Source organism: Manacus candei, unplaced genomic scaffold (assembly GCF_025592945.1).
Source record: "Manacus candei isolate 608988 ecotype Guabito, Panama unplaced genomic scaffold, ASM2559294v1 h1tg000042l, whole genome shotgun sequence".
NCBI lineage: Eukaryota > Metazoa > Chordata > Aves > Passeriformes > Pipridae > Manacus > Manacus candei.
In genome coordinates, this window is record NW_026138090.1 from 3,757,214 (window position 1) to 3,779,444 (window position 22,231).

The window sequence follows — 22,231 nt, forward strand, 5'->3', positions numbered from 1 at the left end:
CATTAGGATATTGAGACTATCTGAGACAAGAAGTACAGAAATGAATTTAAGAGGCTGGCAGAAATGCCTGGGGAGAGTTTAAAAGACCTCAAGAGGTTACTTTGACCGAGCAATGGTGAATATGGGATACATTATGCACAGTGTGTGGTGGATGCAGGCTGCTAGTGGAGAGAAACTGGCTGCTGTTGGAAAACTGTGGCAGACCTTTTCTGATTCCTCACTGTGAATGCAAGTGTTAGAGAAGTCAGGAGATATTTCCTGCAGCTCTGTTAACTGGCAGCAGCAAGTATGGCTCTTCAAACCCCTCTCTTTCTGGGAAAGAAACATCAACAAGTCCCTAGTATTAGGATAAACCATGATCTGGAAGGATATTTAGGTTAATGGCTTACATGTGCATTTGGGACATTACTCAAAACCATTGAAGTCACTGTGAGTTTTTCCATATGCTCAGTGAGCTGTGATTCAGGCTTGCTGAGGTGGGGAGAAGGATGTATCCATTTTTTTCAGAGAAAAGCAAATACCGGCTGCAAAAACTTCTGTTCAGCAAGAAATTCCAAGGAAAAGTTTGGACCTCATCTCTCCTGTGACATTATGTTATGGTAATTTTAGCATATTCTTTACAATTTCAGGAGGGAGTAACATGGTGCTCTGTAAACAGTTCAGAGGTTCCCAGAGGCAGAGAAGAGAGTTGTTTGTGATTTTGATGATGTGCTTTCCAGACACCCTCAGAAGGAGAAGAAGGAAATCCTGATGGGGTTTAGGGTATAGCAGAAGTGGTGGTTCCAGCAGTAGCTCACAGAGGAGAGCAGGAGAATTTGTGAAGGGTCATGTTGGGTGCAAGACCTTAGGAAACAGCCGCTCACCCAGAGGATGTCAATGCTTCTGTGTTGATACTGATACTGAGACATCCACCTCAGATTAGGCAACAATGGCATGAAAGGAGTAAAAGAATGAAAGAAAAGGAAATTGTTATGATGAGTATGAGGACAGAGTTTCCTAACAGTTGAAGTTATCGTCTGAATGAAGTATGAGCAGAGCTGTCACTCAAAGCTGAGCAGGACAGAGAAGTGGGGAGCAATCCTGCAACTTCAGAGGCAACAGTCAAAAGTTTGATGGACAAAATTGTGCAGGACTTTTTCTCCCCAATTCTGGCTTCTGCAGTTTGAAATTGCCTCTGAAGCCAAGAAAATTAGAGGAGAAAGTGGCCAATATTGCCAACGTATTGGGTGCGGTTGCCCTAGGTCAGTAATGGGCCACACAGTGAGTTTCCTTACGAAATTTTGCAGAGTACATTTTGTGTTTTAGTGATGGAACAATGGGCTCAGGTTGATTCTTCTCTGGAGAGTAAGAATTGTCTAAGTTACGTTTATCTTCAATTTTTACTACATTTTATAAATGGCTTTGTTCTGTTTTCTTTTTCCAAAAAGGAAAATTCACTACGTAAAAAAAAATTCTTTCAAGATCTAGTCTGAACATAATAACTACTTTTGTGCAAATCCGAAAATAAACTTAAGAATAGAGACAAACTAAATCTCTTGAGGATATTACATCAATCTCAAAGTTAATAAGCTGGAAGAGAATGCATTTTAGATTTTATATTAACTTCCTTCAGACTAGGAACCATTTTTCCTTGCACGTCAGTTTCCAACTCATTAATTTATTAATAATTAAACACCTGAAAAAATAAAAGATCTGTTATTTCTCATGTAACGTCAATCAATAGATTTCTAATTAACCAGCCTCAGAGCACCAAGAAGCGGTTTCTCCAGCAACAGTTACTACTGCCAGCAAGTTTTAGTGGGACAAATAGAATTTAACTGTTTTTCTATGCCAGAGCAGAGACCAGATGCCAGTTGAGATTTTTCTTGGCACAAGAGCCACATCTAAGGTGGGACCCTGGGAGCATCTCCAGCAATCTTGGCCCATGTGTAGACTCTAAGTGGATCCTGGTTTGTGGGGTGATGTATCCCATCCTCCTCTGATTGGAAAATGTGGGAGCATGGACAGGGAAAGATCTGTCTGTGCTCTCAGCCTGACTATGGGAATGCTGGGGTGCTCTGTGCTGAGAGGTTAGTAACGCATGGATACATTGCTCTAACCGTGGAGATCTCACAGGTTCTGGAGCTCACAGGTCAGAAAAACAGCAGAAGGAGATGTGAAAATATTTGGAAGGTGAAAATGTGCTTTAGGGCACAGAAGGAGCCTGTGGTGGTGTCAAAAAATAAACACAAAATTTTCAAAATCTAGTTTTGCCTGTTCCCAGCAAAAAAATATATAACCAGCTACTCTTCAACACTTCAGAAATCTCCTGTGATTTGCTGGCAGAGAAGGTGTCAAAGGTATATTTCATCTCATGATCCTGTGAACACTTTCTGATGTAACTTTGCCCCCATAAATAACCTCCTACACAGGGAGCTGAGAATCACATTCTCAAATTATAGCTCCTGATGTGCCAAGTGCCTCTGAATAAAGAGATCTCTGTCCACGGAAAATATCCCTAGAAACTCTTTCCAGATTTATCAGTGAGCTTTTTCACAGTCATTTAAAATAAATCTTTCCTGGCTGATAACTGGAAGGACGGCCGTGTGTATGGGGTGAAACTGCAGAAGCTCTTTGGCAGTCTCAAATTCTGCCTGCTAAAGTGGTACTGAGGCTCCTCCTGTGGGGATCAGGGAGAAATACAAATTATGAAAATACTAGAAATAAGTAGCAAAAGCAGCTGAGGAAGGAAGAGGAACGCCAACTAATTGGTGAAGGATGTCAATGAATCTCTCAATGTTCCTGCCAAAAGTATAAAATAAACCCAGTATCTGTTCCCCCCTTACTACAAACCCTCAGAAATTGCTGCTTTGTTTCTGAGTAACTTTTCTCCTCTGCGCTTTTTGTTGGAAGTGGTAGCACTAATTCAGCCTGAAATCAGAGTCCTGTGGGTTTGGTTTTTTTACAGGGAAACACAGACAGGTTAATGATGTTACTTGAGCTCTATGAAAGCCTTGGAATCCCAGGGTTCAGGCTTTGCTGCCTTCCAGAAAGTAGCACAGTGTCACTTTTCTGCAGCTCAGGTGTGACTCCTGCCACCTTTTCTGGGAATGACACCTACTCTGTCCTCCCAGAGAGGACATACTGCCTTGTCACCATCTTCCCTTGCTCTTTGTTAGCATTAGCACTTCTCCATTGTCCAAGGGGAGATTTACACAATTACTAAGGACACCAATGCAATGAAGCTTTGCAGATTTGGCTTTTCTCAGTGTGGTTGAAAAAACAAACCGTGTGGATTTGTTTGTCATAACTCTGATAATGGGAGTGGTGTTCCAGTTGTGATTTATCATGAGAGTAGATTTATCATGGGAGTGGAATTACACATCCACTTTGCCCCCGCCTGAACTTCTGTTTGGGAGGTTCTGGTCCGGGACTAAAACTTGCAGAGTCCCTTCTGTGCAAGGATGGAGAGTAAGGATGCATCTATGCAGGAATAGAGAGATAAAGGCCAAATGCCAAGAGGGACTTGGGCATCCAAAATTGCATTTAGCTGGAGTATAAAGGTTGACAATCAAACCTGTCATAATGAAGACACTCACTCAGCTGCTGCCATCCCTGAGGGGGGGAAGAGCTTCCTAATTTGCCTGTTGTTATTTACTCCAGTCTCTGAACAGTAACGAGCAACTCAGCACTAACTTCATTAGCTAAATTATCGAGTCCTTCCTCTGCCGAGCACTGGAGGGGGTTGGTTTGGCAGCTGGACTCCAGCACACCCCACACACACCAACTTGGTCCAACAGAGCTGCAGCTGCTGCTGGTTCCAGACCTCAGTCCCAGGACATGGTGCCACATGGCCTCCATCCTTTCCATATCAGCTTCAAGAGCTGGTATCCATCCAGAAGCTTTGATTCCCTCCTGAAAAAAATTGCCAAAGGAATGCCTGAACCAGTTTAATGCTTAATTTTAGTATCTGGGGTTTTTTTTCTTTATTTTCTTTCTTTTTGTTTTTTGTATTTCCAAAGACACAGATGCAGTTCTCTTCCAAAATATGTGAAGTCATAGGGCAAAATGGTGAAGCTTTCTAAAAAACAAAACATCAATTCCGCAGAAATGCAGCATAACCTTACTCAATACTTCACTTTTCTTTTTCCATCATAGAGGGATTTTTTTTAAAACTTTATTCCACTTCTAAACTTGTAAAAAAGATAAATCAGAGGGAAAATGCATCACCTGTGCTTTGTGGACAGCTCACATTTACAAAGCAATGGCAAAAATCTTGTCTGAAATTTTGAGTACTTAAATTTTACTTTCACACATCTTACTATGCTTAATTTTTCTGCTTTTATGCTCTGGGGCAGACAATTTAGCTCGGCATCAGAGGAAGACAAGAGCCCAAGAGACGAATTTTAATTAGAAGGCAATCAAACCACCAGATGGCTCTCTGATGTCTTAAATCTCCACTTGGGTGAAATAAATTGACTTTCCTTGAAAACAGTGCTAGAGTAAATTTTAAACAATGCCCCAAAGCTGAAACATGAAGTAGTTCTGCATAGTTGTGAAAATAATTTGTAGACTCTGAGGCATTTGTCAGAGTGTTTTATTTGTTTAATAAAAAGCATTAATGTTTGAATCACTGCTTGTTTTAGCACTGTGCCCTGTGATCTGTTCTCAGTATGACTGTTGTTTAAAAATATTTTTAATGTTTGGGTCTAGTTCTACCAAATTGCAGAAAATAAACCAAAAAAGCACTAATTCTTCCCAGTTTTCAGTTTCAGTTTTCAGGGGGACACGGTGACCCCCTCAAATCAGTGAGCTGCGAGGAGAGGTGGAGCACAGCTCAGAAGCATGGTTGTGATATAAACTCTGAGCATCATCAGTACCCTAAACCAGGAGAGGAAATCTTCATCAGAGTGAAAGGGGAGGGCAGCATGGCAGAGAGGAGACTGGGAGGTCTGTAATACCCAACTGTATTGGGACCTGCTGAAATCACTTGTATCTATTTTTTCTAGGTGGTTGCATTCATCTTTCCCTGCAGGTGGAGTCCTTCACAGAGTATTTGTGGTATCACATCTTTATCCCTTGTCCCATCTGTTACTTGAGGACCTTAGGGCCAAATTCAAAGCTGGTTTATAGTCGGGGAGGGGGAAATGCCACTTGACTACAGGGATTCAGACCTCAGCATCTCACTGCCTTTTTCAGTATGAATATTGAGACTTGCCATCTTGCCTTGCTTGGTGGCTCATGTGCCAGTGTGGACCAGATGCCAGCAGAACTGCATCCTCCCGCCCCAGAGCTGCCCTGCAGCATTTGCATCTGCTGCTGCAGGAGGGAATATCCTAAACCACAGCTGACTGTTCGGCAGTGGGTTCAGCTGCTGTCTCTAGTTTGGCAGCTCACTCTGAGTTTCTAGATGATCTACATTTTTGTGCCTATAAATAACGAAGGCAGCAAAAATCATGACTATTGTTGTGCCGTCTGTCTCTGGAGCAAGTCCAGTCTTATGATCTCACTGCTCCACCAAGGACCTGCTGGGTTTTTTTACGTTCTCTATGTATCCCTTTTCAGCCTGATCTCCTGTCTGTGCTCTTGGGGGGTCCTGGTCCCAGGCTGACCAAGAGGGACACTGCAGAAAGCTGTGGGTCCCGGGGGCAGTTCTTTCACTCAGGGACAACCCAATTACAGCTGCAATGCCATTTTCCTTTCCACATTGCTGGGCCAGGTTTGTGGTGGTGTCCACGTTATCTGTGTGGGATGTGCACACCATGGTTGTGTGATGAACCCATCAGACTGTCTGAGGCCCAGCACCTGAAGTCTCTTGTACTAGACCCTAGGGAGGTCTTTTCTTGCAAGCTGAGGTGTTTTGGGATATGTTTATTATTCTACAGCACTATTGTCAGTTCATTATACTGACAATACCTGCTTGAAATTGAAAACACTTAATTAACATGTTTCTTTCTGCTGGATAACCACATCCTTAAGGAAGCTGAACCATGGAAAAAAGCTTAATAATGCATTGGTTTTGCATCTTCAGAAAGGGCTTTGGTCAGCTCTGAAAGTCAAGTTCAGCTGGTTTTGTGTCCAAACTTTCAGCCTCAGGAGCACTGGATATCAGGCATTGCCTTGTGGGAGGGTCAGGCACCTCTACATTCAGGTGGCACTTAAAGCAGGACACTGCAGCACAACAACAACAACAACAATTATAAAAAAACCCCCCCAAATCATAAAAATATCAGCTCTGTTTTCCCAATAAATAGTTTATTTTACTGGAGTATTATACAGAGGTGCTTTTAATATGCCGGAATAGCACTGTAACAAAAAGCACTTTAACAAGGGTTTCCAGCCTGGTGCTTAACAGCTGCAAGGGGGGGAAACATTTGGCATTTCTGTTTTCCTAACCTCATGAGAACACACCAGCAAGATTCCTCTTAATTGAACCCTTAAACTTTTAATGCAACCCCTGGACTGATATGCATTTGCCATATGTTTTACTTAGCGGTTAAATGGTTGACTAAGGCCTTTACTTGGCCTGTTAAACTGAATTGATGACATTTTAATATTGCACAGGGAATACCACAGCCAAATAGAAAACAGACATCTGTGGCACTGAGACGGGTCAATTCTGGCGCTGGGCTGAGGAGCTGGACTGGAGAGCTGAGTTCTTGCAACCAGGGCAGCACAAATAACACAGCAAGAGCACGAGGGCATTTTCGTCAGTGGCTTTGGATGTTCATACCTGGTTATAACTCATTATTAAAGGGCTGCCTAAAACACTTCATAAATCATCAGTGTGAGATCTGTTTTCCATACTGGTCTGTAACAAGGTGACTGCAGTGAATGGCTTCTTCCATTGCATAAATACACCTGGTTTGGCTGCTGGAGAGGTGGATGTGCTCTCTCTGCAAGACCAAACTCAGCTCGGTCATTTTTCAGTTTGTCGTGGAAGACACGGACTTAAGATTGCCATCTAATGAAAGAATGACAGGATCAACATATTTCTTTAAAGGGATTAATCTGGCTCCCAACAAAGGTTAAGGGAACAACTGACATTCTTTTTAGTGGACCCTGTTACTGCTCCATGACACTGTCTTCAATACAGCAGTCGCAGTGCTCAGGAAGTGTTACGGTGCTGAGGGAGTCTTGAGTTCTTTTCTGAGAGGTGGAACACTTTCAGAAGGAAGTATGGAAAACACCCTAAGGTTTTGGGCACTTTCCAAGAGTTGGATCTTGGACTTGATTCCCCTCTCCTCTTGTCAAACTGGAGGGGGAAGCAGAGTTTGTGCCCTAATTCCTGGGAGGTTTGCTGCTCGCAGTTGATTACCTGGCAAGTCTTGACCTGTTGGCAGCAGCAGCACCCGGGTTATCCAAACCCTTTGGTCACAGATGCCTAATTCCCCCTCAAGGGACCTAAGTCCCTTTTCAGAGTTATCCTTCAGTGGCTTGCCCAAGGTTGCAGGGGAGATGTGTGGCAGAGCAAAGGTTAAAGGTTAAACCCCCAGGTTGAAGCTCTTCCCTTGGCCATGCCCTTTGTTTGCAGGGAAGTGCAGATCCTGCCTGTCTCACACCTCCCTGCCTGCTGGCACAAGAGTTCTGAGGAGAATTATGGGGTTGTGTGGTAGCTCTCATTACATTTACAGATGTAAATACTGCAGTAGTATTCATTTCTTTGCCATTTCTTTGTTAATGATACTTTCCTTGGTATGCAGGCAACCAAAGATTGCCTGATAGCAGAGAGGTCAGACCATGTAGCTGTGGGTATTTACCCTAGCACTTTTCTTTGGTCTCTTCCTTTGGACTAGTGTAGTAGCAGTTCACTGACTTGAATGCACTGGCTTTGGGATACACAGTGCCTCCCTGACAGTGTCTGGACTGAGAGCACTGAGTTTTAATACCATTTTCTCTATTTTCAATCTCTGAATCCCTCTCATGCAGAAAAGCAGTTGCTGCTCGACAAAAGCGAGGGTCCTGCAAAAACTCTCTCATGGATTATATGCACATACAAGGCACTGACTCTTTAAAAAAAAGGTTATAATAGTGGCATTCTTTAGCGAAATGCATGGGGCATCACTTGTCAGATGTTATTGCAAAATTCTGGACACTCGAGATTGCTGTGTAGGGCTGATGAGCCCTGTAGCCAAAGTCTGTATTTCTTTTTTGTCCATGAGTTTTTGAAATGTGCTTTGAATACCATATTAGAAAAAAAAAATCCCTATGTCCATCCACTTTATTAACTTTCTAATGTTCTTAGTGTATAAATCACACAGCCCAGGGTTACATTTGCTAGATTATTTTTTAGGTTTGATCAGTTTGGAATGGCAGATGGGCTTTTGATTTTAGTTTTCACATAACTGTGTTTCTAATATATGCAACCGACGCTAAGGAGCCAGGATTGGAGATAGTGGGATACTCCAGGACTTAGGAGTATCCCTATAAAATGGAAAAGAAAAATTAAAAATTTACTTCTTTAAGTGACAGCTGAATACGAGAAATTATGAGACTATGTAGTTTTGTCAGCAGGAATGCCCAGGATCTTAACAGATCCTACACTGGCCAAATTATGTAGACAGCAAGTAAATGTTAATGCTGAGGATTCCCTGTGGGATGTACTGAGCTGTTATTGTGTCAGTTCAAACCAACTCAGCATTACACCCATCAGCACAACCCTTTGGATCCCCCTCAAGTTGCATAAGGCCCCAAACCACTGTGCTGGTGTATACCTGATCTGCCTGTGGCCAGTCTGCCTGCCGGAAAGCTCGCTCCTGGAGTCATCTCCTGCCATGAGCCTCCCCAGGAGCAGCAAGGCTGAGCTGGGAGGAGCATTTCCACGGCTGTGGTCTGAAGCTGAAGCAGTTTTACAGCTTGTACTTCTGCTGTTGCTTGGGGCTTGCTCACAAATGAGATTTTATAGGGAGTTTAAGTATGAAATGTGAAACATGGGGAAATTATACCCTTTACGATCCCCGGGAGGTAGAGCTCAGTGAAGAGCTGTGCACAGTGCGTGGGTAACAGAGGGAGGCAACAAGGCTTGCTTGAGGCTTTGGGACAGTCCTGCTGGGCTCTTTGGAGGCTGGGGTGGCTTGAGGGAAATGAGGACCATGTCTTTACTTTTTGCCCATTCTGCCTTGGGATGGTGCTTCCTGGGAGCTGCCTTTGAGATGCCACGCCTGGAAAGGGGATTTTTATGATGCTGTGGTGAGGGATGGGCAGTAGTGTCACTGTGTCCTGCCCCAGCACCACTTACACCCACACAGTGAGGGTCTGACTTTGGGAAGGTGACTCAGGTGTTTGCTGTGAGTCAGAGAAGAGTCTTTGAATCGAAGTGCATTGGGCTTTTGGATGTAGCTTCCACAGATTACTGCATCTGAGGCAATCTGGGTCAGCTTTTTTTCCATTTTCCCTGCTAACTTTGATTACTTGTTGTGGCAATCAGGGGGTTACTTTTAAAAACATCACCTTTTACAGCTTGTCAGTAACCCATCCATTAAAAATTATTACAGAAATAGACACAGCAATGGTAACACAACTCCTAAAATATTGAGCATGACCTTTAAGCGTTTGCTTCTTGGCATTGATTTGCTCTTCTGTCTTGAAAAGACAATTACTGTGGAGCTACTTGTGTTGATTAACAAATAATTAGCTGGAGACTTCAATTTTCTGTGTCAAGGCAACTGTATAAAGAGTTAGAATAGATGGCACCCTTGGAGCAATAATGTATAAGTGAATATTTGAAATATCTCTCAAGGCTAAGGGGCAGTCCCAGCAAAAAACCAGAGCACTTGGCAGTTGTCCAGCCTGGTTTATTAAGATGCAGGAGCAAGTAGCTGCCTTTAAAAATAGCAGAATCATAAAATCTTCCCTCTTTTTCTCTAGTCTTCATTATTAGCATGTGCGTGTGTCTGTTTTCATCTCTGTGATTATATTCTTGGAAATTGTCTCTGTGATGAATTGATTATTTCCATTAGAAACATCTCAATGACCTGGACTAAAACAGACACCAGTAAGGCAATAATTTAAGAGTTATTAAAATAAGCCCCGGGGCACATCTGTGTGGACATTCTGGAAACTTTCTCTTTTGTGAACTATGCTCCTGCTATATCTTGTTAGTAAACAGTTGTCTTCCCAGAAGGTTGGGTTCTTTCCTTCAGAAGGCAAAAAATTCAGCTATTGCACACAACAAAAGCAGTAAATCTGTGGTACTTGGTTTTAGTGCCAGGCAGCCAACACGGACTGAGCAAGCCCAGGGTGTTGGCAGGATCTCTCCTTCTGTCTTCTCCATGTCCAGCTGGTTTCACTCATTGTTTCCCAGCATTTTTGGAGGCTGTCCTTTCTGCTGGACGGTTTTACCCGTGCTTCATTGGCTGCTGGTGGCACCTCATTCCTCTCATCTCTCATGGGGATGCCATGGACAGCATCTCCTTGAAGAGCTCATCCCACGGTAGTCAAAGAGCAGAAATCACATGAGCAGTGGTGTTTCACATGCCTGACTTCAGGGGTTTTTGGAGAATATTGAGAATTAGGACCAGATGCCTTTTTTTTTTTTCCTAAGAAACTTTCTCCTTTGTACATCATAAATCTTCCCTCAAGACCGTGAGAGAATATCTGTGCTGCCCACCCTCCAGCCAAACCACAATAAATCAGTGAGTCCTCTTGGTCTCTGCTGTGCCTTATCTGTGCAAAGGGCACAGCTTGGAAATCAGCCATTCCTAGTGGGAGAAGGCATCTGGCCATCTGCAAATAAACATGGAGCTTGAGTGGCCAGTGCTGTTCCTGGCCCATCAGCAACGCACAAGCAGCATCATGAATCACACGAACCACTTGCAGGCTTTGTGCAAGGAGCTGGGAAAGAATGGGTAATGTGAAAAATTGGGATTAACAGGGTAGGTGAAAGCCTCAGGTGGGACACAGCAAGGAGTGCTCAGCATCGTGGATTGCAGTAGGGTTGGAGCAGTGGGATTTAGCCCAGTGTGTTTGCCCTAAACAAGGCTTTTAACAGGTTTGATCTGGCTGTGTTTGCGGCTCATCCTCACTCACCATGACGTGTGCCCACTGTCCCTATTTAGAGATTAATCAGTTTACGTGCAATCCTGAGGTTTCCAAATTCAATACCTGTTTCTCCTGGTTCTTTCAATGACTTTACAAGTGCCCTGTTGAAAGTGAATTTGCTGGCTAAATATGTAATATTGCTCTGAACAGTCACATAAGTTTTATTTAGCTGCAATTGCATCCAAACTGTAAGAACTTAGTTTGATGTCTCTCTACACTGCTCAAAATTGCAGAAATTCAGTCTTCACTGTGGAAAACAGGAATATCTTGATTGAATAGCAGCAAAATAAACTCTCGAGATGAAGTAGAGTGATCAAATGATGTTCAGAAGAGACTGGTAATTGGAAACTCTATATTCTGTTTAGATTTGATTCAGTATTGAAATACAGATACCTAGTACTGGTCCATATCCTGTCCAGGAACAGCCAGTTCATTACTGATGCAGATGTAAGTGAAGATACTTAACATGGTAATTTAACATTCCAAATGGAGAACTGGAAATGAGCATCACTGTATCTACACTCAACTTCTAGCTGGCTCTTCACAAAGGATACCTCCACAGGTGGCTGTTGATTATAATATTATTTTATGACAGAAACTTCAGATAGAAGTGGGAAAAATGAGGTTACCAAAACCTAAATAGAATAAAGTTGCTTTAATATAGCTAAAGAGTCTGCAGACAGTGTTAAAAGGGTTCCAGTGACAGGACATCAGAAATTATCGTCAGAAAAACCCTCAATGTAATTAGTCAGTGTGTGTAATTAACTACTGAACAAAGCAGACAAGGGATTACTGGTATCTTCCAAGTCAAGCCTGGCTACACTGCTAAATGATAGTCTTTTGTCCAGCTAGGAGCTATGGATTGGAGGTAAAAATTGTACCATCTTTGTTTTGTCTGGGGTCAGATTAGATTATCATAATGGCTTTAAAATCTATGAATCTGTCATATTTGATTTTAAGTGAATGAATCAAAAGACTCCCTTAATGTAGGTATGCACATTCAGACCAGAGTCGAGTGAGTAATTCAATAATTAATTTGATGAGCACAAACATAAGAACATGAGCACAGTTTTATTGGGTCATACCAAAGATTCATCTGTTCCAGGATTGCTCCTCAGATGACAAAGGCTTTTGTCTTAAATCCACCACCTGCTAATTCCGTTAGGTCCCCCATTTCTCATCTGTGATGTGAAACAATTCTTTATATTTCCCTTGCCCATGCTCCATCCTTTTCATGAATGGTTTAGTGGTGGACTTGGCAGTGCTGGATTAACGGTCAGACTCGATGATCTTAGAGGTCTTTTCCAGCCATAATGACTCTGTGTCTGTGTGAATCTGTGATTTTGTAGAGTGCTTTCAGATCTCCTCTCTCATCTCTTTTCATTTTAAAATGTGTTCTCTCTTCTCATGGAGAAGTTCTCTGATCCTGGTTGCTTTTCTTCTCTGTACTTCCCCAGTTTTGGTTTTGCTTTTGGCCAAAGAATCTTCTGGGCTCTTTCCATAAAGATCATCAAGGTGGGATTTGTTCAAATGAACACAGAAATGGACATTTCTGCTCCCCACACCTTAGAGTGGTGCTGCCCTTGGCAGCATCACACCCTAGAAATGTTTCCCTGTGCTGGCTGGAGGAGATGACTGTGGCATGTCTCATATGGGTGCTCATTCTCTAGGCTTGCAAGATTTGATGAGATGAACTTCGTCAAAAATATTGAAAGTGTGAGTGTTCCATGGAAGTTTAGAAGGAGAAGTTGTTTTCTACTTTGCACTCAGTTTTCTCCTAAACCTCTTGCTGGATTTTTGATGGCCACAGAGTATTTCAGGGGACTGCCCTTGACAACTCCAACACATATTTCAACTCCAACATATATTTCCTGATTTTTATAGGAATTTTATATCCTAAAATTGTGCATATACAATGAAATGGGTTTTTCGTGTATTTACTTAAGTTACTTGCAGATTTCATAAGAAACACTTGATTATAAGGAAGTAGAATTTTGTGGTTATCAATTCTCTTCAAGTTTCTTGTCACTTTAGAGAATATATTAATGGTGTTTTAAATGTATCTATAGTTTTTGTAGCTGTTTGATAAAACAAGATACATATATAATTTAGACTTAAATTGGTCTGTTTGATTTTAATATTTATCTCCCAATTTATTGTTTCTAACTAATTGTTATTGAACTGCCTGGCAAGCTGATTTTTGCAACAACATACTTTGACCAGTTGACTGCACTTCTTTCTTTTTAGTTCAAAATAAATTTTCCAGGGTTGTGTTTGTCCAGGAAAAAGGGATGGCTCAATGTTGTAAATCCCAGAGAAAAGCTAAAAAAAAAAAAAAAAAAGGTAGAATTTATGTGAGATACAGGGGATATAAGGAGCTTCAAAGCTCTTTTGTGCTGAGGCAAGTATTACTCAATATTATCTTTACAGCAGTTATTTCTGTGGTGACATCTGTCTGCAAACTTACTTGAGAGAAAGCAAGTGGAAAGCAAGTCGGTCTCAGAAAAAGGAATATACACACAACCCCAAATTTCTGTTAAATGTAGTTCACAGAAAATCTGGGCTATTTGAGCTCCAACTGGGAGTGACTTTACTGTACTTTTCTGTGCTCGTTTTTATTATTTAGGACAATTCCTAGTGCTGCATTCATCTAATATTTCAAAATTGTTTACTATACATTGCGTAATTTACAGTATCTGTTTTCAGTTGCATCGGTTTTCATTATTTTTAGGTCTGTTCTTCCCAGTTAGTGCTGGCAGGACATCGAGGTTGGTTTCCGTTGGAAAACAAGTCAAAAGGAAAATAAACCAAACCTATTAGTGCTGAAACATGACCTAGTTTTAAATTGCTGTCAGGTGAGGAATCTCCTCCAGATTTTAACCATCCGCTTATTTTATGGAGAGGTGGAAGAATAAGAGAGCAGTTAGGAAATACATTGTTCCAGCCCTCAGATACTGGAAAATGTATTTGGAGTGGTGTTTTGTCTACAGAGCTGTACTTTTCCATTTTCTAGAAGCAAAGTGAAAAAGGTTGACACAACAAAATCACATATATAGAGATAGATATATATATATGCCCACACAACAAGCAAGAGGTCACAAGTGAAAGTCACCATTGCTAAGCTTCAGCTTTGCCTTTTCATTTAATGCAGAGCCATGAAGAAAAACAGGCTGAAGCACCAACCTTTATGTCATAGAAGCATAGAATAATTTGGGTTGGAAAAGACCTTTAAGGCCACCTGGTCCAACTCCCCCTGCAATGAGCAACTAGATCTGGTTGCTCAGAGCCTCATCTAAGCTGACCTTTTATGTTTCCAGGGATGGGGCATTTACCACCTCTTTGGAGGGCTGTCATAAGCTGTCAGTCAGAAAGGTGTAATCACAACAGACTTGAAAACCTGATGTCCTTTGTGACTTGGTTCCTGTTAGTTCTGTCACACTTTTTACAGCTGATGGGACCAGGGGAAATTTTGAATATAATGTTGGATCTTTGAAGATGGAATAAAATGTTGAATAAAACAAGACAGTGTTGACCTTGAAGAATCATGGACCTCAAAAGATCCCTGCAGTAGGGATTCTGTGAAGGAAAATGTTGTCTCCAAAGATTTGAACTGCCAAACTACATTACATCCCTGAGCTGAGCTTTCCAGAGACTTAACAGTCTTGTCCCAGTGGAAACAGAGGTCTGTTCTCCAAAACACAACCTCACTACAACTGCTCAGCAAATGTCACATGAAACTTTTAATGCAGGGGAAAAAAGTGTTTTAGTTTGCTCAGTTCGGTTCAGAAAAATGACTGCACCATTTTTGCCCAATTTTTTCCAAAAACAACCCCTCAGGGTGGGGAGCAACCCTTTGGTGCAGACACCATCAGAGGGGAGATGAAGGGCTGAAGAACCATCAGGCCCCCAGAATAAATGCCACGGCAATCTTGCTTTGCATTTTCTCTGCAACTGCTTGAAAGGAGGTTGTAGCTGGGTGGGACTCGCTCTCTTCTCCCAGGAAACTATGAATAGGACAAGAGGAAATGGCCTCAAGTTGCACCAGGGGAGGTTCAGGTTGGATATTAGGAAAATTTTCTTCTCTCAAAGAGTTGTTAAGCATTGGAACTGCCCAGGGAAGTGGTGGAGTAACCATCCCTTGAAGGGTCTAAAAACTGAGTAGACGTAGCACTTCACAATATGTTCTAGTGGGCATGGTGGTGTTTGGTTAAAGGTTGGACTTGATGATCCTGGAGGTCTTTTCAAACCTGAATGATTCTGTGATTCAGTGATTGAACAGCACTATCAAAGGAGAGGGTGCTAACATCCACCCATCCCTCTCTGCCATATGCACACACCCGTGTTCTAGAAAAATAAACCAAAACTAATCTCATGTTCTTTCTTTGGTGGCCTTGGAGCATATATTTATGTTACCATCAGATTTTAAGCTGGGTGATTTAAAGCTACAATAACAAGAAAAGTCCTCTCCTTATTCAAGTTGGATATTTTATGATGTGCTGCAAATGAGAAAGCCAGGGCAGTTTTCTGAGATATACAGCAAGTAAGGCAAGTCTCTATAGGCCATACAGCAATTCTATAGCAATAGCTGTCCCTGTTTGATTAACACCTTAGATTATTGGTACAAGGAGAATTTTAATCACGTACTTTTATTTGCAAGAGGTCAGACTGAATAATCATAATGTTCCTTTCTGGGTCTCAAAATCTATTAATCTGTTTACTTATTTTCTTTTAATCTGTTACTTCATTTGAACAATGAGATGAGGGAGGCCAATTTCTCTTTCCTTTTAAACAGCATGCTGTTCAGATTTGCTTTCTGGTTCTCATGCATTTTCACAATGCAGAGGAAGTTTAAAGCCAAACAGAAAAGCCCTCCATTAAAAACAAAATACATTTTAAAAATGGAAATATTTGTATTAATAAGAATACCTTCATCAGAGAAAAGTAATACTCAAAGCTAGAACTTCCCAGGAGTAGTCCCTTCAGTCTCTCTTATCTCCCCTCACACTTCAGCTTCATGCTGAGTTCTGTGTCTTTTCTGATTTATATTGTAGGAAACTGTGACTGTGTAACTTCTGATCGATAAGCTGTTCTCAGTTACAGGGTAATGTTCATATTTACTTTTCATATTGTTCTGGAAGGCCTACTGCTCCAAATTTCTGAAATCAGTCCTCTTTTCATTAGGCATCCCTAATCTGCATGTTTAAGCAGTGAGTCCCTAGGGACGTGTCTGTGTTTCAATGGTGGTTCTTCTAACCCAACATGATGTACTGGTGATTTGTCCAATGGAGAATGGACCATGACTTTAACTGCAGTGAAGTTTCAACTGTACTTAACATGATTCTGGAGGGGAAAGCCGACAAGCTCTGAATAGCTTTGTTGGGATTCTTCATGTAAATCCACTGTTGATGAGTTCATCAATAAGACTCTTGATAAAAAGCAATTAAACTGTCAAGCAGTAAATGATCCAGAGCAATTCCAGCCTGTACTACAAAAGAGACGGAGAAGAAAAACATCAATGTTTTGCCAAATGGCAAAGAAGTCAAAGTGATATTTCAAAGGGTGTTATTTTTCAAGCTTCTAAAACAAGCAGAAAGGCTCCTACACTTGATAACAGAAGGGGATGCAGGGGTGAAAAAATGAGAGGATTTATCTGTGCACACAGATGGTCCCCCCAAGAGAAAGAAAGGGTAACATGAATACATTAATATGACTAACATATTTTTAGTTCCAGCATTTATTTGTTCTTTTATTCATGTATTAATTCACCTGTAGGCTAACATATGGAGGGATGCCCTCACCAGGCAGCCCCGCTGAGGTGGCAGTCTGGCAGGTACCTGCTAGTGTGACCTGCAGTGTACTGGTTCAGGTTTCACACTGCTGGCAAAAACACCAGAAATTCCGAGGGATTGGCTCTTGCCTTATGTTTATGAGTTTAGGAGCCTTAAATTGCAAGGGAGTTTTTGTTTGGTGCTCATTTTTCTTCAAAGTATTTCTTTGAAACTCTGCACGTTCTGCTTTCCTGATGGTGCTGCAAATGAATCAGATGCTTCAGAAAAAGGTTTATAACATCCTTTTTCCTTACCTGCAGCAGGTTTTCTTTTTGTTTGTCAGTTTGGTTCTTTAACTGATGGTGAAATGGGCTAATGTAAAGTGAAGGTGTAATAGTAATGCTGAAATGTTTCTTCATCTCTCCCAAGTTATGTCTGTAAATTAGAAATTCCAAAAACATGAAAAGTGGGTAGTGACAAGGACTTGAACTGAGCCTGAGTAATTACTAGGACAGTGTTAGAGTGCCCTCTCCTTTGCCTCTAATGAGCATTGCAAGGTCTTTCAGGGTCCTTTTTTACCGTCTGAGAAGGGTTCAGCCAACAGTGTACACACTCAGAGACCAAATAATGAGGTAGCTCATCTATGTACACAGAGCCATTGTCATTTTGAAGTTTTTTAAAACCTGTCCTAAACTGAGACACTCAGTGTGGCACCTTGTGCTGGAGGTTTAGATCTGCATTTAAACATCAAACTGGGAAAAAACAAGAAGCAAAATCCCCAAATCCTGCCAGGAAAATAAAAGATTAAAAGTATAACAAGGGACAGGAATTCTGTTTTTAGCATCTGTCTCTGTTTCCATGTTCATCCTCATGAGAGCTGGACAAACGTTCTATAGCTGTCCCCAGACTAGAGAGCTGTAGGAATTTATTGCAAACACCAGCACCAGGCTAGATCCTCTGAGAGATCTGCATTATCTGATCATTTGATTGATACATGAAGTCTCCTTAATGAAACATTAGATATGGAAGCTTTTATCTCAGGAAACCCTGGAAACAGAGTGCAATCTGTGTTTCCCCACCAGAATTGCAGATAATGTCTCTGTTATCATGTGGTCAAACTGTGTCCTACTGCCCCTCTTCAATCTGGGTGCTAGTGGCACTGCATTTTGCTTGTATCAACAATAATGTGTCCAGCAGGACTAGGACAATGATTGTCCCTCTGTGCTCAGCACCTGGGGACACACCTCGAATCCTGGGGTCAGTTTTGGGCCCCTCACTACAAGACACACATTGAGGTGCTGGAGCGTGTCCAGAGAAGGGCAATGGATCTGGGGAAGGGTCTGGAATACACGTCTGATGAGGAGCATCTGAGGGAGCTGGGAGTGTTCAGCCTGGAGAAAAGGAGGCTCAGGGAGAACTTGGTCACTCTCTACAACTCCTTGACAGGAGGTTCTAGTGAGGTAAGGATCGGCCTCTTGTTCCAAGTAACAAGCGATAGGACAAGAGGAAGTGGCCTCAAGTTGTGCCGGGGGAGGTTTAAATTGGATGTTAGGAACAATTTCTTCACCAGAAGAGTTGTCAAGCCCTGGCACAGGCTGCTGCCCAGGGCAGTGGCAGAGTCACCATTCCTGGAGGTTTTGAAAAGATACGTAGATGTGGCACCTGGGGACATGGTTTAGTGGTGGGCTTGGCAGTGCTTGGTAAATGATTGGACTTGATGATCTTAAGGGTCTTTTCCAATCTAAACGATTCTGTGATTCTTAGTGGGGTAAGGGCTCATGGAAGAGGACGTTATTGTATGTCCTGGTTGTTTCAAAGGATCAAGTCTGAAAGTTACTGTTTATTTTCTGCAGTGAAAAAATGGAAATAATGTCTATTCTGGCTTTCCTCATGTGGATAGTCAACGATATGTAGTAAAGGCATGTAGCCTCAGGTAAAAGGTGTAGTAGAAGTGAAAAGTATTCATATTTATAGCTCGGTTTGGGATTTCTTTTCATTCTAAACTAAATGAATCTTCTGGTCATTGTTTTGAAATTGTTTCCTGTATTGCTGGAGCCAGGCAGGGCATGTGCTGGAGTGTCCACGTGCAATGTGAACTCCCAGCTGAAGCCCTTCTCCAAGTGTTGGGCTTTCCCCATGATGCTTGATGAACAGGGGAGACCCACTGTTTGGTGGCTGAGCAAGGACCAAGGGATGGAACTACACAGGCTCCATCCAGGCAGTCCACACAGGCATCTGTACAGAAGATGCAGTTGTTGCCACTTTACTGAGTCCCTGGGAAGAGCTAATGCTACTCTGTATCACAGCATGACACTTGAGCTGCTCCAAGGTTAAATGCTTTTCAGGTAACTGAACTTGGCCAGTCCTCCTTTTTCTTTGTGGGGAACCAAGACTCAAATCAGCTGGGGAAAAAGCTTATTTTTGCTGTTGTTTGTGAGTCCAGCTCCATGAGCCAGTGCCAACTACAAAACAGGAGCAGTCCTCTTCCACTAATGAGAAAACTCCCCTACCCTCTCTTTCTGGACCGAAAATTTTGTCTTAAATTTCTTTAAGACAAAGACCCAATTCTGCTCTTGCTGCCTGCAGTTTCAACTGTGCCTCAGAATTGCCATAGAGAGGGCAAAGCTGGTGCTGCCATTAAAAAGAAAATAGTTATCCCAGGATATTAAAGGCTGGGACAAACAAATGGCAGCAGCGCTTTGTGAGTGCCCAGGTCTGTTCAGTGCAGATGCCAAGTCCCATCTCAGCAGGGTAGAGGAGGTCAGGATCAAGACCAGCACCAGGCCATGTCTCCACCGTGAGTTTAGAGCTCAGATGCTCTCCCACAGCTGCCTTTGCTGGTTTGCTCCTGTAACAACATTGACTTATGTCAGACCTTGGGCACTGCAGCAGCATTCCCAATGACATTACGGTTGAGTTAACCCTATTTTGGAGGAGAAAAGCCATATGGACAGAAGCTCCATATGGAAAGTAGCCATGGCCTTGGGTGCTGAGTTGAAGAGCATCCCGGGGAGGTGAACCTCAGCCAGAAATCTTGCCCACAGCAGGGAGACACTATAGATGAGTACAAACATGTAATGCAAATCCTCCTGTACCATAACACTGAGTCACCACACAAATAAATAGGAGCACGAGTCCCTTGACTCTGCATACACCTGGAATGCTGTCGACACTCTGAATAAGCAAGTGGCTGCAAATATACTGGCTGTTCCTCTTGAGTGCTTGGATTCAGCTCTGCTTTGCAGTGCATCATTTAAGAGGTTGCAAATATTTTCCGTGTGTTGAAATAAAATTATAAACAGATTGAGCCTTAGTACAGTAGATCCACTGGACTAAATCTGACTAAGAAAAGCTTTCAATTAAAGAATGAGGCTTAGGGAGGTTGGGGAATGAGCTGGCAAGGAGGGAAATTCCCTCAGTTTAATGAAAAAGTCTTGTGGAAGTATACTCTCTGTAAAGATCGAAGGAGAGTTTCCTTGTTCAGGAAAGCAAGTGATGTAAATGAGTATCTACTAAAGCCGTTCATGGCTTGAACATAACAAAAGTAACTGTATGAAACTGCAAAACAGCATGCACTGCATTTTCATGGGGAATTGTGCTGTATTCCATCATATTAATTACTGTGTGGGCTCGATTTTCAGTGCAATCAATCCACAGGAAAAAAAAAGACTGCAGGGGAAATATAAAAAGACAATCAGCTAATAGGAGCCAGATTTGATAAAATTGTATCTGCCTTCAGTGAATGGTGAGGTCGAGGTGTGTCTGTTTTCCCTTGGCAAAGCACACAATGGGTCAGGCAGGGGCTTGGAGCAACACTCTGTGCATACATATATACATGTGTATATATATATATATATATATGTATAGGTGAGAAATGCAGCTCCTGTTGTGAGAAACTAGGAAAGAAAGGGATTTAATTCAGGCTGCTGGTGGACTTCAGATGCTGGGTGAGCTTCACCTTTCCTGCAGTTTCAATTCAGTGCCAATATTTTAGCAAGTTATTTGGTTTGTTTGCCTAGCACTTAATAGGAGGATTATCTGGTTTCTTTTTTTTTTTCTTCTAATGTTCCTTTTCATTTTCCAAGTTGAATGTATTCATTTTTAGTGGTAGCATTCTCCCCCATTTAGGTTCCAAACTTCCCTAGGAAGTGACTTCATGGCATTATTCAAACAGATTATTGCCTGGAGTGGCTGAATTACCTAGTGTTCATGTAATGGCAAGCTCCCAGTCCATATGTATTTAATGACTGTAATCATTTGTTATTTTCCCTTTATTAGGTTTGTTTTTAAAGAAAGTTTTACTGTGCTATTTATGATATGCTAAGTGGTGCAGCTTGCTGAAGAAACATATCGCATACATTTTATTTTTTAATAGGTTTTGCTTGTTAAAAGGAAAATTTTTTATTTACCCTAGTAGGACAGTTTTTTTGCTGACAGTTTTATTATTTCAATTACTCAGACATTTCTTTCCTCTTTTGTTTTCCCAGATACTCCTCCAGGGAGTTTTAATGTGTCCATTCTTTATTCAAGATTGGGTTCAGAATGTGTTATTTCTAGCAAGGCAGAGAAAAAGTGTAATATAGCAGACATTAAATAGTGAGATGTCAAAGTTTTATTTTCTTTCCTCTTTGAGTTGTGGAATCCTTTCCTCATTTGTGTCATCTGTTGATTAATAGCACTCATAATCTGCACTACTCATCAGTAACTGTCTTCTCATCAATAACCAGTGCTGGGCAGAGTCCGTGCTCTGCCTAAAGAGTTTGTGTCTGTTGATAGATGAACATAAATGTATGAGTAATTGAGAGGACCTCTAAGAGCATTTGGAATTGTCAGAGATGCAGACTACTTTAATAAACTAATGTTCTATAGGTACTGGCAGCAACTCTTGGATGTGTTTCACTTGCCAGTGGGGAAAGGAGAATGGGACCATTTCTCCAGGGCAAAACCCAAGCTTTGGACAGTGGAGTGAGAAGTGAACCCCAAGGGATCATACTAAGAGGAACCTTGGAGCCTCAGTGGGCCTGAGTGGGTCAGCATCAAACCAAATTCACCTATGCAAAGTTCACTAGGGTGAGACAGCATGGAAACCAGTGTCTGCTCCCCTGGCTCTTGCTGGGGTAGGGTTGTGATTCCCTCTGCAAGTACTAATGAGTCCCTGATATGTGATGGATTTGATTTTCCATCATAACCTGGCCAGTCCTTGGGCTACGAGAAAATCAAACCCAAATCATAGAACGATAAAACATGCTGAGTTGAAAGGTACTCATCAGGATCATCGAGTCCAACTCCTCATCCTGTGCAGGACACCCCAAGAGTCACACCATGTGCCTGAGACCATTGTCCAAATGCTTCTTGAACTCAGACAGGCTTGATTCTGTGACCACGTCCCTGGGGAGCCTGTTCCAGTGCTCAACCACCTTCTGGGTGAAAAACTTTTTATGGAT

At 42.0% G+C, this 22,231-nt stretch overlaps 1 protein-coding gene across 3 annotated transcripts in view; it reads left to right on the forward strand.

Moving 5' to 3' along the window:
- The window catches only part of CAMK1D (calcium/calmodulin dependent protein kinase ID), a 216,708-nt gene that overhangs the window by 149,090 nt on the left and 45,387 nt on the right, over positions 1–22,231 (forward strand). The window lies entirely within an intron of this gene.